The sequence below is a fragment of the Chiloscyllium punctatum genome, chromosome 15, assembly GCF_047496795.1.
Source record: "Chiloscyllium punctatum isolate Juve2018m chromosome 15, sChiPun1.3, whole genome shotgun sequence".
NCBI lineage: Eukaryota > Metazoa > Chordata > Chondrichthyes > Orectolobiformes > Hemiscylliidae > Chiloscyllium > Chiloscyllium punctatum.
In genome coordinates, this window is record NC_092753.1 from 20,096,893 (window position 1) to 20,112,923 (window position 16,031).

General features: G+C 45.9%; 3 non-coding genes across 3 annotated transcripts; all 3 read right to left on the reverse strand.

Annotated features, from left to right (window-relative positions):
* Positions 1-443: 443 nt before the first annotated feature.
* On the reverse strand, positions 444-515 carry trnag-ucc (transfer RNA glycine (anticodon UCC)). The gene has a single exon. It is a non-coding gene; the product is annotated as a tRNA-Gly (tRNA).
* A 3,619-nt stretch (positions 516-4,134) lies between these two features.
* Positions 4,135-4,206, reverse strand: trnag-ucc (transfer RNA glycine (anticodon UCC)). Its single transcript has one exon. It is a non-coding gene; the product is annotated as a tRNA-Gly (tRNA).
* Positions 4,207-7,921: 3,715 nt separating this feature from the next.
* On the reverse strand, positions 7,922-7,993 carry trnag-ucc (transfer RNA glycine (anticodon UCC)). The gene has a single exon. It is a non-coding gene; the product is annotated as a tRNA-Gly (tRNA).
* Between the last annotated feature and the right edge of the window lie 8,038 nt (positions 7,994-16,031).

Genomic DNA, 16,031 nt, shown 5'->3' on the forward strand with positions numbered 1-16,031 from the left:
TCGAATCATTTTCTCATACTGGAAATATAAAAGCAGCTGGTGTCCACTCCTCCTATTTCTGACCTGCACCTAAAACAATAACATTACCGATTCGATATGAGAAATAACGTTGTTTGGATATTTGTGAACTGTCCACCCACATTTCACTTGATATTAGGCTGTAGTTCACAAAAAACAAAATGAGAGTAATGTTGAAATGAGTGAAATCCGGAAACATTTCTTTCGAAATAAGATGGAAAACCAAGGAATTCTGCCATGACTCGTGTTTCTTTGAACCGTGCTCGACTTGACTCCTTAATCCTCCTGGGGACATCCTCAACTTCAAAGTTGTGTCTGCACTCCAGAGGTCTGGCAGACTCAATGTGATGTGCAGACGGAGGTGTTTCATTCCCACTGAATCGATCGGCTCTTTTGGTTGTGGAGTGGTGTTGAAATGCACTGCTTGCGATGGCCGGGAATCGAACCCGGGTCAACTGCTTGGAAAGCAGCTATGCTCACCACTATACCACCATCGCTACTTTCGGAAGTGCTCTAGAAATCAGCTGATGTGCCATAATAGTTCTTGACTCGAAATTTCGTTGTTGTTTTGCTGGAAATTTTGCAGTGAAATATTAGAATTGAGAAGTCATCAAAGACCGAGTTTTACTGAGTGGATCGGTCTCCTGATGCCCCGCCTCACTTTTTAATACACACAAAGCAGCATTTCGGATTTCTCATCATCTGAAATCAATCAATAACAGAAATAGCACGAAAATCCCAGGGCAACCCTGGAACGATCACACAATTAAAACTTGTCAAGTTCTCAGAAAGGTTCACCGGACCGAAACGTGAACTCTGATTTCTCTTCATACAGCTGTACCACCGACTTCGGGTTTGGTTTCTGATTTACAGCGTCGACATAGTCATCGAGATAGAGATGTACAGCTCGGAAACAGACCCTTCGGTCCAACCTGCCCATGCCGACCAGATATCCCAACCCAATCTAGTCCCACCTGCCAGCACCCGGCCCATATCCTTCCAAACCCTTCCTATTCATATACCCATCCAAATGCCTGGAAAATGTTGCAATTGTACCAGCCTCCGCCACTTCCTCTGGCAGCTCATTCCACACACGTACCACCCTCTGGATGAAAGCGTTGACCCTTTGGTCGCTTTTATATCTTTCGCCTCTCACACTAAACCTATGCCCTCTAGTTCTGGACTCCCCGACCCCAGGGAAAAGACTTTGTCTATTTATCCTATCCATGCCCCATATAATTCTGCAGTTCTTTCAGTTTCTAAAACTTCTCAAGAGTTTTCTTAGAAAACAAAAACGGCAAAAACAGAGGAACCATTAGACTGAGGCCACGCTGCAGTAATTGTGGAGAGGAGGGAATTCCGGGTAACAGTTCGGGAAGCAGAACCCTCTCGAGGAATATGTATTAATTTGAAGTTCGATCCCGTTGATAGATTTGCAGGTTTCTCTTTTACTTTGTAGAAGAGGGGGAGGTGTCAGTCAGCAGTAAGGGGTTTTCACAGGAGGGCATGATTTGGAGATGCCAGTGTTGGACTGGGGTATAGAAAGTTAAAAATCACACAACACCAGGTTATAGACCAACAGGTTTAATTGAAAGCACTAGCTTTCGGAGCGCTGCTCCTTCATCAGGTGGTTGTCCGAAATCTAGAGCTTCCAATTAAATCTGTTGGACTATAACCTGGTGTTGTGTGATGTTTAACTTCACAGCAAGGGGTAGTCATGGGCAGCTGTTTAGTGAAGGTCGCTTCCACTGATGTGGGAAGGCAGTGCACGCAAAACCCTCCCTGCCCTAGATAGGTAACCTGAACCAAGATGGGCTTTCCAAGGTCAGGGGGTGCAGAGTGCTGAGGCCGCTGTCATCATTTAGTTCCCATGGGTCCCAAGTCCTTGGGATGCCGTTGCGCCTTAATGATGAATGGGATTGTGTGCAACGGAGACAGGGTCGTGGCAGAACAGTGTCGAGAGTGTGTTGCTGGAAACGCACAGCAGGGAAATCGATGTTTCGGGCTCCAGCATCTACAGACCTCCCTGTCTCCGAGCAGAACAGTGTTATCCGCTCAGGTTTAAGCAGAACGTCCGCAGCTACTCCTGCGGGTCCAACGAAACACAAAGCGCTATCCGGGAAGGCAAACGTAGAGGGTGGGGTCAGCAAGCACAGCGTAGGGTCATCCCGGTTCGTGAGGGGAAAAAGAAAACGTATTGCGGTGAAATTGACATAGGAAGTGAAATTGACAAAGGACGTGAAATTGACATTGTCAGAGCAACCCTGCGCAGGAAGGAGGTAGAGGGGCATGGAGGGGCGGTGGGCAAGATGGAAAGGACGGGGTCAAGGGAGGGCACAGACGGCTGTGTAAGGGCATGAACAAGTGTTACCCTTCATGGTGTCGTGGGGGGATGAAGGTCGGGTCTGCAGGCAATGATAGTCTCCAGCTGAGAGTCGTGTGAACCCGGAATCAGTGTGTGTGGGGGGGGCGGGGGGGACTGTGTGTGTGTGTGTGTGTATATGTGTGTGTGTGTGTGTGTGTGTGTCTGCGTGTGTGGGTGCATGCGTGTGTGTGTGGCTGCATGTGTGTGTGTGTGGGTGCATGTGTGGGTGTGTGTGGCTGTGTGTGTGTGTGTCTGTGTGTGTGTGTATGCATGTAGGGATATGCGGGTGTGTGAGAGTGTGTGTAGGTGCATGTGTGTGAGTGTACTGGGGTATCAATTTGTGAGAATGTGCGTGAGTGGCTGTGAATGTGGAAGTGTTTGAGTGAGTTTATGAGAGAGAGCTTGTGTTTGAGAGAGGGTATGCATGTGTGTGTGGGTCGGTAGGAGTGTGCTTTTGTGTGTGTGCGTGTACTTGTGTAGTGTCCGTGAAATAGTATACAGTGCAGTGTTGTCACGTGTCGTGTGACATGAACCAAAGTGCCCAGTTAAAGTCATCCCCATGGGTACCGAACTTGACTATCAGCCTCTGCTTGGCCACTTTGCATTGTTGGCTGTCCCATAGTCTGCCTTGCAGGATTGTCACCCAGGGGTCCGAGACCGAAAGGCACACAGCGCTGAAGTGCTCTCCGACTGGGAGGCTAGAACCAGTCTGACTCAAGATTGGGACACAGACAGACTTTAACCTCACACCTTTAATGCATTGTCTGAGCTGAGATGGCATCTCTTGTTAGACAACCTGAAGTTATCTCGACAACGTAACTTTGAAAAGGTTCTGAGGTTCTTATATTAAAGAACGGAAACTAGTAAACCCATTATAAAAGATGAAAGTCTTAACCTAAATGTGTTTAATATATCATTTCAGCTGCATTAAACTGTAATCCTTTTGCTATAAATACTGCGTCTTATGGTCCTTCTTATCATCAGGTTGATCTACATCGGATACACTCCATCCATTCTTTATCCTTCAAAGAAAATCAGTCACCTTCATCAGACACTACCTTCCCTTAACAAATCCATGATGACTATATCGGATGATGACGTGGGGGAGCCTGTGGTGGACTGGGGAGGACAAAGTTCAAAATCACACAATACCAGGTTATCGTCCAAGTAGCTTTCGGAGCACTCCTAAAACTAGTGCTTCCAAGTAAAGCTGTTGGACTGTAATCTGGTGTTGTGTGATTTTTAACTTTATCCTGGATTAAACTTTCACTCACTGTGTGGTCACTTCTATCATCTCTCAGAGTTTTATCGAATCATTTTCTCATACTGGAAATATAAAAGCAGCTGGTGTCCACTCCTCCTATTTCTGACCTGCACCTAAAACAATAACATTACCGATTCGATATGAGAAATAACGTTGTTTGGATATTTGTGAACTGTCCACCCACATTTCACTTGATATTAGGCTGTAGTTCACAAAAAACAAAATGAGAGTAATGTTGAAATGAGTGAAATCCGGAAACATTTCTTTCGAAATAAGATGGAAAACCAAGGAATTCTGCCATGACTCGTGTTTCTTTGAACCGTGCTCGACTTGACTCCTTCATCCTCCTGGGGACATCCTCAACTTCAAACTTGTGTCTGCACTCCAGAGGTCTGGCAGACTCAATGTGATGTGCAGACGGAGGTGTTTCATTCCCACTGAATGGATCGGCTCTTTTGGTTGTGGAGTGGTGTTCAAATGCACTGCTTGCGATGGCCGGGAATCGAACCCGGGTCAACTGCTTGGAAGGCAGCTATGCTCACCACTATACCACCATCGCTACAGGCGGAAGCGCTCTAGAAATCAGCTGATGTGCCATAATAGTTCTTGACTCGAAATTTCGTTGTTGTTTTGTTGGAAATTTTGCAGTGAAATATTAGAATTGAGAAGTCATCAAAGACCGAGTTTTACTGAGTGGATCGGTCTCCTGATGCCCCGCCTCACTTTTTAATACACACAAAGCAGCATTTCGGATTTCTCATCATCTGAAATCAATCAATAACAGAAATAGCACGAAAATCCCAGGGCAACCCTGGAACGATCACACAATTAAAACTTGTCAAGTTCTCAGAAAGGTTCACCGGACCGAAACGTGAACTCTGATTTCTCTTCATACAGCTTTACCACCGACTTCGGGTTTGGTTTCTGATTTACAGCGTAGACATAGTCATCGAGATAGAGATGTACAGCTCGGAAACAGACCCTTCGGTCCAACCTGCCCATGCCGACCAGATATCCCAACCCAATCTAGTCCCACCTGCCAGCACCCGGCCCATATCCTTCCAAACCCTTCCTATTCATATACCCATCCAAATGCCTGGAAAATGTTGCAATTGTACCAGCCTCCGCCACTTCCTCTGGCAGCTCATTCCACACACGCACCACCCTCTGGATGAAAGCGTTGACCCTTTGGTCGCTTTTATATCTTTCGCCTCTCACACTAAACCTATGCCCTCTAGTTCTGGACTCCCCAACCCCAGGGAAAAGACTTTGTCTATTTATCCTATCCATGCCCCACATAATTCTGCAGTTCTTTCAGTTTCTAAAACTTCTCAAGAGTTTTCTTAGAAAACAAAAACGGCAAAAACAGAGGAACCATTAGACTGAGGCCACGCTGCAGTAATTGTGGAGAGGAGGGAATTCCGGGTAACAGTTCGGGAAGCAGAACCTTCTCGAGGAATATGTATTAATTTGAAGTTCGATCCCGTTGATAGATTTGCAGGTTTCTCTTTTACTTTGTAGAAGAGGGGGAGGTGTCAGTCAGCAGTAAGGGGTTTTCACAGGAGGGCATGATTTGGAGATGCCAGTGTTGGTCTGGGGTATAGAAAGTTAAAAATCACACAACACCAGGTTATAGACCAACAGGTTTAATTGGAAGCACTAGCTTTCGGAGCGCTGCTCCTTCATCAGGTGGTTGTCCGAAATCTAGAGCTTCCAATTAAATCTGTTGGACGATAACCTGGTGTTGTGTGATGTTTAACTTCACAGCAAGGGGAAGTCATGGGCAGCTGTTTAGTGAAGGTCGCTTCCACTGATGTGGGAAGGCAGTGCACGCAAAACCCTCCCTGCCCTAGATAGGTAACCTGAACCAAGATGGGCTTTCCAAGGTCAGGGGGTGCAGAGTGCTGAGGCCGCTGTCATCATTTAGTTCCCATGGGTCCCAAGTCCTTGGGATGCCGTGGCGCCTTAATGATGAATGGGATTGTGTGCAACCGAGACAGGGTCGTGGCAGAACAGTGTCGAGAGTGTGTTGCTGGAAACGCACAGCAGGGAAATCGATGTTTCGGGCTCCAGCATCTACAGACCTCCCTGTCTCCGAGCAGAACAGTGTTATCCGCTCAGGTTTAAGCAGAACGTCCGCAGCTACTCCTGCGGGTCCAACGAAACACAAAGCGCTATCCGGGAAGGCAAACGTAGGGGGTGGGGTCAGCAAGCACAGCGTAGGGTGATCCCGGTTCGTGAGGGGAAAAAGAAAACGTAGTGCGGTGAAATTGACATAGGAAGTGAAATTGACAAAGGAGGTGAAATTGACATTGTCAGAGCAAACCTGCGCAGGAAGGAGGTAGAGCGTCATGGAGGGGCGGTGGGCAAGATGGAAAGGACGGGGTCAAGGGAGGGCACAGACGGCTGTGTAAGGGCATGAACAAGTGTTACCCTTCATGGTGTCGTGGGGGGATGAAGGTCGGGTCTGCAGGCAATGATAGTCTCCAGCTGAGAGTCGTGAGAACCCGGAATCAGTGTGTGTGGGGGGGGGGGGCGGGGGGGACTGTGTGTGTGTGTGTGTGTGTGTATATGTGTGTGTGTGTGTGTGTGTGTCTGTGTGTGTGTGTGTGTCTGCGTGTGTGGGTGCATGCGTGTGTGTGTGGCTGCATGTGTGTGTGTGGGTGCATGTGTGGGTGTGTGTCCTATGTGTGTTTGTGTGTCTGCGTGTGTGGGTGCATGCATGTGTGTGTGTGTGGGTGCATGTGTGGGTGTGTGTGGCTGTGTGTGTGTGTGTCTGTGTGTGTGTGTATGCATGTAGGGATATGCGGGTGTGTGAGAGTGTGTGTAGGTGCATGTGTGTGAGTGTACTGGGGTATCAATTTGTGAGAATGTGCGTGAGTTGCTGTCAATGTGGAAGTGTTTGAGTGAGTTTATGAGAGAGAGCTTGTGTTTGAGAGAGGGTATGCATGTGTGTGTGGGTCGGTAGGAGTGTGCTTTTGTGTGTGTGCGTGTACTTGTGAGTGTCCGTGAAATAGTATACAGTGCAGTGTTGTCACGTGTCGTGTGACATGAACCAAAGTGCCCAGTTAAAGTCATCCGCATGGGTACCGAACTTGACTATCAGCCTCTGCTTGGCCACTTTGCATTGTTGGCTGTCCCATAGTCTGCCTTGGAGGATTGTCACCCAGGGGTCCGTGACCGAAAGGCACAGAGCGCTGAAGTGCTCTCCGACTGGGAGTCTAGAACCAGTCTGACTCAAGATTGGGACACAGACAGACTTTAACCTCACACCTTTAATGCATTGTCTGAGCTGAGATGGCATCTCTTGTTAGACAACCTGAAGTTATCTCGATAACGTAACTTTGAAAAGGTTCTGAGGTTCTTATATTAAAGAACGGAAACTAGTAAACCCATTATAAAAGATGAAAGGCTTAACCTAAATGTGTTTACTATATCATTTCAGCTGCATTAAACTGTAATCCTTTTGCTATAAATACTGCGTCTTATGGTCCTTCTTATCATCAGGTTGATCTACATCGGATACACTCCATCCATTCTTTATCCTTCAAAGAAAATCAGTCACCTTCATCAGACACTACCTTCCCTTAACAAATCCATGATGACTATATCGGATGATGACGTGGAGGAGCCTGTGGTGGACTGGGGAGGACAAAGTTCAAAATCACACAATACCAGGTTATCGTCCAAGTAGCTTTCGGAGCACTCCTAAAACTAGTGCTTCCAAGTAAAGCTGTTGGACTGTAATCTGGTGTTGTGTGATTTTTAACTTTATCCTGGATTAAACTTTCACTCACTCTGTGGTCACTTCTATCATCTCTCAGAGTTTTATCGAATCATTTTCTCATACTGGAAATATTAAAGCAGCTGGTGTCCACTCCTCCTATTTCTGACCTGCACCTAAAACAATAACATTACCGATTCGATATGAGAAATAACGTTGTTTGGATATTTGTGAACTGTCCACTCACATTTCACTTGATATTAGGCTGTAGTTCACAAAAAACAAAATGAGAGTAATGTTGAAATGAGTGAAATCCGGAAACATTTCTTTCGAAATAAGATGGAAAACCAAGGAATTCTGCCATGACTCTACTTTCTTTGAACCGTGATCGACTTGACTCCTTCATCCTCCTGGGGACATCCTCAACTTCAAAGTTGTGTCTGCACTCCAGAGGTCTGGCAGACTCAATGTGATGTGCAGACGGAGGTGTTTCATTCCCACTGAATCGATCGGTTCTTTTGGTTGCGGAGTGGTGTTAGAATGCACTGCTTGCGATGGCCGGGAATCGAACGCGGGTCAATTGCTTGGAAGGCAGCTATGCTCACCACTATACCACCATCGCTACAGCCCAAAGCGCTATAGAAATCAGCTGATGTGCCATAATAGTTCTTGACTCGAAATTTAGTTGTTGTTTTGTTGGAAATTTTGCAGTGAAATATTAGAATTGAGAAGTCATCAAAGACCGAGTTTTACTGAGTGGATCGGTCTCCTGATGCCCCGCCTCACTTTTTAATACACACAAAGCAGCATTTCGGATTTCTCATCATCTGAAATCAATCAATAACAGAAATAGCACGAAAATCCCAGGGCAACCCTGGAACGATCACACAATTAAAACTTGTCAAGTTCTCAGAAAGGTTCACCGGACCGAAACGTGAACTCTGATTTCTCTTCATACAGCTTTACCACCGACTTCGGGTTTGGTTTCTGATTTACAGCGTAGACATAGTCATCGAGATAGAGATGTACCGCGCGGAAACAGACCCTTCGGTCCAACCTGCCCATGCCGACCAGATATCCCAACCCAATCTAGTCCCACCTGCCAGCACCCGGCCCATATCCTTCCAAACCCTTCCTATTCATATACCCATCCAAATGCATGGAAAATGTTGCAATTGTACCTGCCTCCGCCACTTCCTCTGGCAGCTCATTCCACACACGTACCACCCTCTGGATGAAAGCGTTGACCCTTTGGTCGATTATATATCTTTCGCCTCTCACACTAACCTATGCCCTCTAGTTCTAGACTGCGCGACCCCAGGGAAAAGACTTTGTCTATTTATCCTATCCATGCCCCACATAATTCTGCAGTTCTTTCAGTTTCTAAAACTTCTCAAGAGTTTTCTTAGAAAACAAAAACGGCAAAAACAGAGGAACCATTAGACTGAGGCCACGCTGCAGTAATTGTGGAGAGGAGGGAATTCCGGCTAACAGTTCGGGAAGCAGAACCCTCTCGAGGAATATGTATTAATATGAAGTTCGATCCCGTTGATAGATTTGCAGGTTTCTCTTTTACTTTGTAGAAGAGGGGGAGGTGTCAGTCAGCAGTAAGGGGTTTTCACAGGAGGGCATGATTTGGAGATGCCAGTGTTTCACTGGGGTATAGAAAGTTAAAAATCACACAACACCAGGTTATAGACCAACAGGTTTAATTGGAAGCCCGAGCTTTCGGAGCGCTGCTCCTTCATCAGGTGGTTGTCCGAAATCTAGAGCTTCCAATTAAATATGTTGGACTACAACCTGGTGTTGTGTGATGTTTAACTTCACAGCAAGGGGTAGTCATGGGCAGCTGTTTAGTGAAGGTCGCTTCCACTGATGTGGGAAGGCAGTGCACGCAAAACCCTCCCTGCCCTAGATAGGTAACCTGAACCAAGATGGGCTTTCCAAGGTCAGGGGGTGCAGAGTGCTGAGGCCGCTGTCATCATTTAGTTCCCATGGGTCCCAAGTCCTTGGGATGCCGTGGCGCCTTAATGATGAATGGGATTGTGTGCAACCGAGACAGGGTCGTGGCAGAACAGTGTCGAGAGTGTGTTGCTGGAAACGCACAGCAGGGAAATCGATGTTTCGGGCTCCAGCATCTGCAGACCTCCCTGTCTCCGAGCAGAACAGTGTTATCCGCTCAGGTTTAAGCAGAACGTCCGCAGCTACTCCTGCGGGTCCAACGAAACACAAAGCGCTATCCGGGAAGGCAAACGTAGGGGGTGGGGTCAGCAAACACAGCGTAGAGTGATCCCGGTTCGTGAGGGGAAAAAGAAAACGTAGTGCGGTGAAATTGACACAGGAAGTGAAATTGACAAAGGACGTGAAATTGACATTGTCAGAGCAACCCTGCGCAGGAAGGAGGTAGAGCGTCATGGAGGGGCGGTGGGCAAGATGGAAAGGACGGGGTCAAGGGAGGGCACACACGGCTGTGTAAGGGCATGAACAAGTGTTACCCTTCATGGTGTCGTGGGGGGATGAAGGTCGGGTCTGCAGGCAATGATAGTCTCCAGCTGAGAGTCGTGAGAACCCGGAATCAGTGTGTGTGTGGGGGGGGGGGGGAACTGTGTGTGTGTGTGTGTGTGTGTGTGTGTGTGTGTGTGCATGCGTGTGTGTGTGGCTGCGTGTGTGTGTGTGTGTCTGCGTGTGTGGGTGCATGCATGTGTGTGTGTGTCGGTGCATGTGTGGGTGTGTGTGGCTGTGTGTGTGTGTCTGTGTGTGTGCGTGCATGTAGGGATATGCGGGTCTGTGAGAGTGTGTGTAGGTGCATGTGTGTGAGTGTACTGGGGTATCAGTTTGTGAGAAGGTGCGTGAGTGGCTGTGAATGTGGAAGTGTTTGAGTGAGTTTATGAGAGAGAGCTTGTGTTTGAGAGAGGGTATGCATGTGTGTATGGGTCGGTAGGAGTGTGCATTTGTGTGTGTGCGTGTACTTGTGGGTGTCGGTGAAATAGTATACAGTGCAGTGTTGTAACGTTTCGTGTGACATGAACCAAAGTGCCCAGTTAAAGTCATCCCCATGGGTACCGAACTTGACTATCAACCTCTGCTTGGCCACTTTGCATTGTTTGCTGTCCCATAGTCTGCCTTGGAGGATTGTCTCCCAGGGGTCCGAGACCGAAAGACACAGAGCGCTGAAGTGCTCTCCGACTGGGAGGCTAGAACCAGTCTGACTCAAGATTGGGACACAGACAGACTTTAACCTCACACCTTTAATGCATTGTCTGAGCTGAGATAGCATCTCTTGTTAGACAACCTGAAGTTATCTCGACAACGTAACTTTGAAAAGGTTCTGAGGTTCTTATATTAAAGAACGGAAACTAGTAAACCCATTATAAAAGATGAAAGGCTTAACCTAAATGTGTTTAATATATCATTTCAGCTGCATGAAACTGTAATCCTTTTGCTATAAATACTGCGTCTTATGGTCCTTCTTATCATCAGGTTGATCTACATCGGATACACTCCATCCATTCTTTATCCATCAAAGAAAATCAGTCACCTTCATCAGACACGACCTTCCCTTAACAAATCCATGATGACTATATCGGATGATGACGTGGAGGAGCCTGTGGTGGACTGGGGAGGACAAAGTTCAAAATCACACAATACCAGGTTAACGTCCAAGTAGCTTTCGGAGCACTCCTAAAACTAGTGCTTGCAAATAAATCTGTTGGACTGTAATCTGGTGTTGTGTGATTTTTATCTTTATCCTGGATTAAACTTTCACTCACTGTGTGGTCACTTCTATCATCTCTCAGAGTTTTATCGAATCATTTTCTCATACTGGAAATATAAAAGCAGCTGGTGTCCACTCCTCCTATTTCTGACTTGCACCTAAAACAATAACATTACCGATTCGATATGAGAAATAACGTTGTTTGGATATTTGTGAACTGTCCACCCACATTTCACTTGATATTAGGCTGTAGTTCACAAAAAACAAAATGAGAGTAATGTTGAAATGAGTGAAATCCGGAAACATTTCTTTCTAAATAAGATGGAAAACCAAGGAATTCTGCCATGACTCGTGTTTCTTTGAACCGTGCTCGACTTGACTCCTTAATCCTCCTGGGGACATCCTCAACTTCAAAGTTGTGTCTGCACTCCAGAGGTCTGGCAGACTCAATGTGATGTGCAGACGGAGGTGTTTCATTCCCACTGAATCGATCGGCTCTTTTGGTTGTGGAGTGGTGTTAAAATGCACTGCTTGCGATGGCCGGGAATCGAATCCAAGTCAACTGCTTGGAAGGCAGCTATGCTGACCACTATACCACCATCGCTACAGGCTGAAGCGCTATAGAAATCAGCTGATGTGCCATAATAGTTCTTGACTCGAAATTTCGTTGTTGTTTTGTTGGAAATTTTGCAGTGAAATATTAGAATTGAGAAGTCATCAAAGACCGAGTTTTACTGAGTGGATCGGTCTCCTGATGCCCCGCCTCACTTTTTAATACACACAAAGCAGCATTTCGGATTTCTCATCATCTGAAATCAATCAATAACAGAAATAGCACGAAAATCCCAGGGCAACCCTGGAACGATCACACAATTAAAACTTGTCAAGTTCTCAGAAAGGTTCACCGGACCGAAACGTGAACTCTGATTTCTCTTCATACAGCTTTACCACCGACTTCGGGTTTGGTTTCTGATTTACAGCGTAGACATAGTCATCGAGATAGAGATGTACAGCTCGGAAACAGACCCTTCGGTCCAACCTGCCCATGCCGACCAGATATCCCAACCCAATCTAGTCCCACCTGCCAGCACCCGGCCCATATCCTTCCAAACCCTTCCTATTCATATACCCATCCAAATGCCTGGAAAATGTTGCAATTGTACCAGCCTCCGCCACTTCCTCTGGCAGCTCATTCCACACAAGTACCACCCTCTGGATGAAAGCGTTGACCCTTTGGTCGCTTTTATATCTTTCGCCTCTCACACTAAACCTATGCCCTCTAGTTCTGGACTCCCCGACCCCAGGGAAAAGACTTTGTCTATTTATCCTATCCATGCCCCACATAATTCTGCAGTTCTTTCAGTTTCTAAAACTTCTCAAGAGTTTTCTTAGAAAACAAAAACGGCAAAAACAGAGGAACCATTAGACTGAGGCCACGCTGCAGTAATTGTGGAGAGGAGGGAATTCCGGCTAACAGTTCGGGAAGCAGAACCCTCTCGAGGAATATGTATTAATTTGAAGTTCGATCCCGTTGATAGATTTGCAGGTTTCTCTTTTACTTTGTAGAAGAGGGGGAGGTGTCAGTCAGCAGTAAGGGGTTTTCACAGGAGGGCATGATTTGGAGATGCCAGTGTTGGACTGGGGTATAGAAAGTTAAAAATCACACAACACCAGGTTATAGACCAACAGGTTTAATTGGAAGCACTAGCTTTCGGAGCGCTGCTCCTTCATCAGGTGGTGGATGCATGAGTTGGTTGCTGCTTTGACAAGAATTCAAACTTAACCAATCATTTTGAATTATGCCCCAGGATACTAAAACCCAATCGCGTTTGTATTTATTGTTTTTGCAAACATACAACCAGTGAGACGATCTGATGTTGGGGTATTAAAAAAAAAGCCGGCATTTAGAAAGTCTGACAGAGCAACTGTTATTGAGAGAGTAACTGCTATCAAGAAATACTGCCATTCAAAAACACTCTCTGTCAGAGGTATCTTCTTCATATGAAATATCTTCACATTAAAAGGCAGAAAGCAACCCAGAGAGATCTTCAGCCAAAAGAAGACAGACACCCGAGACGACAGCCACTATATGGTTTTGAAACTAAATTGATGTAATATTAATATTTTTTTTATTGGAAGAGTTCATTGTTATAGAATTGTTGGCAGACAATAAGCAGTTAAGAGAGGGAGGAAGGAGCTTAGAGTTGTGATTTGTTGTTTAATGTTCACTTTTAGAGTTAAGGAATAAATTAATGTTATTTTCTCTAAATAGTGGAATTTGGATGTTCTCTATTACTCATATTTTAACAGATTATGAGGTGAGGTGAACCTTTTTGGGTGTTTCGTTTAATTAACAGAGGAGTTCACCACCGTGTCATAATACAATACATAAAGCCATAGTATCATCACAGAAGACAGAATGATGCTGCCTCCGGAGATGAGTGACTGGGCTTGCAACAATGGTGAGCTGTCAGAGTAATAATGGACATGGTGATTGGCCATTGGTGTTGGTGTGATGATGTGGGCGGTCAGGCAGAGGAATGATGGCATGAATGCCAATAGGATGGGAATGTTGGTGAGGTATGTGTGAGAAAGAGAGTGATAATGTACATGGAGACTGGACATGGAGATGTGCATGCTGGGTTTAGAGTGATGGTGGGTTAGGTATGGAGTGCTATGATGGCCATGGTAACTGACCATTGGGATGCCAGTAATGTTGGATTCTGGGAATGGCCAATAGGATGTGGGAGATAGTGCAGAGGAGGTTTGGTGATGAACATGGAAACTCGCCAATAACATAGCAGTGATGGTGAGGTGGGCAGTAGGACACAGGATGAAGGATGTGGATACTGTATTTCAGAGTTTTAATTCAGAAATCTTTTGAGGTATCAAGTGGATTCAGTGAACAGTTAGGAAGGCAAATGCAATGTTTGCATTTGTTTTGAATGGACTAGAATACAAGAGCAGAAGTGAACTGTTGAGGCTGTACAAAGTTCTGGTCAGACGGCATTTTCTACATTGTGAGCAGCTATGAGCCCTGTGTCAAAGGAGGGATGTGTTACCCAAGGAAGTGACAGAGAAGGTCTACAAGAATGGTTCTGGGTTGTCATATGAGGAGAAGTTGAGGAATCTGAGCCAGAACACAAGGCTGAGTAGATAGATGATGTGGGGCCTCACTGAAAATTATAGACAGTTACCTTGGATGAGGGGAATGGCCAATTCGATGGGGGCTAATAGTTGGGATGAATGTGTTGCTTGACGTGGAGATTGTCCAATGGGATGAGAGAAATGGTGTGGGAAAGTGAGAGTAATGATGGACATGGTGTGTGGAATGAGGATGGTGTGGAGTTTTGGAACAGTGTAGGGATGGGGATGATATGAGATATGTGATAGTGTGGAGGATGAAGACAGGGGATGGAGATTGTTAAAAATCACACGGCACCAGGTTGTAGTCCAACAGGTTAATTTGGAAGTACCAGCATTCACAGCACTGCTCCTTCATGAGGGAGCTGTGGAGCAGGACTATAAGACACAGACTTTATAGAAAAAGATCACAGTGTCATGCAACTGAAATGATATGTTGAACAAACCGAGATTGCTGTTAAGTCTTTCATCTTTTCGAATGGGCTGCAGGTTTCAGTTCATTAATATGTAAATCCCAGAACTTCTTTCAAGTCACATGCTTGAGATAACTTCAGGCTTTATTAGAAAAGAGATGACATTTCAGCTCAGACAATGCATTAACTGTGTGAAGTTAGAGCCTGTCTGTATCTTAATCTTGAGCCAGACTGGTTCTATTTCCAAAGTAGGAATTTGTAAAATGTTACATGGATTGACTTGCTTGCATTGACTGCTTGCAAATTGTGTGCTTTTTGAACAAAATAGAATCTATCTGCAATTACAATACTGTAAACGCAAAATCACCCCATAGACTTACATGAGTGTGTGCGTGCATGTAAGTCTCAGAGACTCTGAGTGATTTCATGTGGGTGTGTGGTAAAGACTGTGAGTGTGTGCATGTAAGTGTTAATGCTTGTGAGAGGGTGTGTTTGCGTGTGTGCATTCTTGGTAGAGTGTGTGCATGAGTATGACGGAGAATAAGCCTGTGAGAGAGTGTGTACATGGGTGTGAGTGTGGGTGGTGTATGTGTGTGTATGATAGGGTCCATGTGTGTATGTAACAGTGTGTGGGCATTGTGTAGTGCGGTCCCCTGTAGTGTGGCATGAACCCAAAATCCTGGTTGAAGCTATCCTCATGGGTACCAAACTTATATGAGCCTCTGCCCGGCCACAGTGCAATGTTGCGTATCCCGAAGTCGGCCTTGGAGGACAGTCCCCTGAAGATCTGAGGCCGGATGTCCCTGACTGCTGAAGTGTTCCCTGACTGGGAGAGAATGTGCCTCCACATCTTGATTTATTGTAGTCACGTGTACCCAAGTAGAGTGAAATAAACAGGCAGGAGGCTGGAAGAACACAGCAAGCCAGGCAGCATCAGGAGGTGGAGATGTCGATGTTTCGGGTATAACTCTTCTTCAAGACCTCCTGATGCTGCCTGGCTTGCTGTGTCCTCCAGCCTCCTGCAGTATTTTTTGTCGTAATCTAAGTGCAGCTTTGTTTTGTGAGCAGAACAAGCAGATCATAACAAACAAGGACATATAGATCAGAGGGTGTCTTGGCAGAGCCAGGCATACACGTTACACTGCACAGAAGGTGCACAAAGCAGTTTCAACAACAGCAATATCAACATTATTTTAACTGAGAGGGGTCCTTGCAGCAGTCTAATAACAGCAGGGGATGAGGCCAGTTATGAGAGATTGAGGATGATGTGTGGAATGGGGACAGATTGGAGGATAGTTGTGAGGGAAGGGGATGGGGTGTGGATTGGAGATGGGACTTCATCCAAACGCCAATCAAATGAAGGATGCGAACGGAAGCCCCGCCCACTG